Here is a 1,885-nt window from a genome sequence, read left to right on the forward strand (position 1 = left end):
TTGAAACAAGACCTTCATGTATTTATGATGACATCACCAATAGGAGCCTTCCCAGTCTGTCAGGGGGTAGAATTCAGTCACCACCAATGACATCAGAGTCAGAGTTTAGACATCAAAGACAGACATTAAAGCCTCTCTTATTAAAAAAAATTAAAGTGTTATATCTTTGAAAATATACTGCAATACATGAAATACTATATTTCCATGGATGGTAACCTCGTTCTTATATTCTTTAATATACTGCAATAGTAATGGACCCTCTATGACACTGTAGTGATGAATCTATCAAGGAGTACAAATGATTATAATCAGAATTTTGAAGTCAAGTTTGAGATCAGTTTGATCCTCTCTCTCTCTCTCTCCCTCTCTCTCTCCCTCTCTCTCTCCCTCCCTCCCGCCCTCTCTCTCTCTCCCTCCCTCTATCTCTCTCTCTCCCTCCCTCTCCCTCTCTCTCTCTCAGGAGCTTTTAAATGAATATTTTAATAAAACAGAACAGGAGACTGAAGAGTGATCACTCAAACCCACAGGCTGAATGGGACATCTCTTAAAAATATTGAACCACTGAGTAAAACCATAGAAGCGCTCCTGTCTAGTCGGTGCTAACAAGTTAGCTGTTGCGTGAGTCCAGCTGTGCTGTCTAGGAATCCTGGTCAAAAGCCTCCACTCATCAAACAGCTGGTGTGTTGGTGGATCAGTGGATCCTGCTGGAAGAAGCAGGATGGAGCTCTGAATGGTTCCTGTCTCAAAGAGCTTCTCTGTGCAGCTCCCATCAGCTCCTAAAAACAGGACACCAGCAGATTCACTGTTGAACGGTGGCATTAAAATGTCTCAAAAGCTGTCCTGTCCACCATTTGTTGGTGCAAAGACATTTAAAAACACCAGTTGAACATTTGCCAAAGTTGCTCTCACCTTCTTTCATACACCTGGAATGATTTCCTCCAAACCAAAAGAAACTGGTAAAAAAACAACAACAAAAACTCCTGGAGAATCAAACTCCAGCCTCTGCTCCAACTGGACTTGGGACTTCAAATGACCTCCATTAAAAGCCTGCCTGCATCCCCATTCACTGACTGTTGTGCTGTGGGTCTCCTGGACAAACATGGCAGGATCCTCTTGATCTCCAGGAGTTTAAAAGAGCAGCTCTTTTAAAATGGGTTCTGGCTCCATTCAGGTTTAGAGAGCTGAGACTAAAATCACACATGAATGAAAGAGGGAACCCAAGAAAACAAGTCAGCGTGAAAGAGGAGCAGATTTTAAAACTCATCATTTCCACCTCCAGGAGTGAAGCCTCCCAGGACCCAAGAGGCTCCAGCTGGCAGAGCTCTCACTGGTTTCTCCACCACCTCGCTAACCTGAGCTGGAGCATCTGAGAACCAAACAGTGACCCCCTTCATTCCAGAGCCGACTCCACAAACTCTGAGCCCCCACTTTACCCACAGCCAGCAGGCCTCCTCAACATTGCATGACACACGACGACTAAATTTAACACTGAAGCGTCTCATCCAGAGATCTGTGACATGAGTCTGCTGTGGAGGGTCAATCTGTCCGTCCACATTCAGATCATTAACACAGCGACTCCTAAGCACCAGTAGAGCCTGTTCATCGTCCCTGGGTGGGCTCGAACCACCAGCCTCTCGGTTAACAGCCGAGCGCACTGACCGATTGCGCCACAGAGACTCTGAGTCACTGCTTTTCATGAAGACTTTTCAGGCTAAATTTCAGTGTGTGAGGTCCACACTGCACATTTGAGGGACCATGAAGGACAGAGGAGAGTCTGACTGTCATGGTGAAAGCCTTCAGCACTAGAACTGAAACAGCCCCCACCATCTTAACCCCCCCAGACCAAACAGGCTTCATCAGAAACAGACCCCCCTCCTAGAACATC

The 1,885-nt window shown here is 46.0% G+C and overlaps 1 non-coding gene across 1 annotated transcript; it reads right to left on the bottom strand.

Annotated features, from left to right (window-relative positions):
* Window positions 1-1,603: 1,603 nt before the first annotated feature.
* On the bottom strand, window positions 1,604-1,677 carry trnan-guu (transfer RNA asparagine (anticodon GUU)). Its single transcript has one exon. It is a non-coding gene; the product is annotated as a tRNA-Asn (tRNA).
* Between the last annotated feature and the right edge of the window lie 208 nt (window positions 1,678-1,885).

This window comes from Aulostomus chinensis, chromosome 1 (assembly GCF_037954235.1).
Source record: "Aulostomus chinensis isolate RoL2024-O1b breed Wild chromosome 1, RoL_Achi_v1.0, whole genome shotgun sequence".
Lineage (NCBI taxonomy): Eukaryota > Metazoa > Chordata > Actinopteri > Syngnathiformes > Aulostomidae > Aulostomus > Aulostomus chinensis.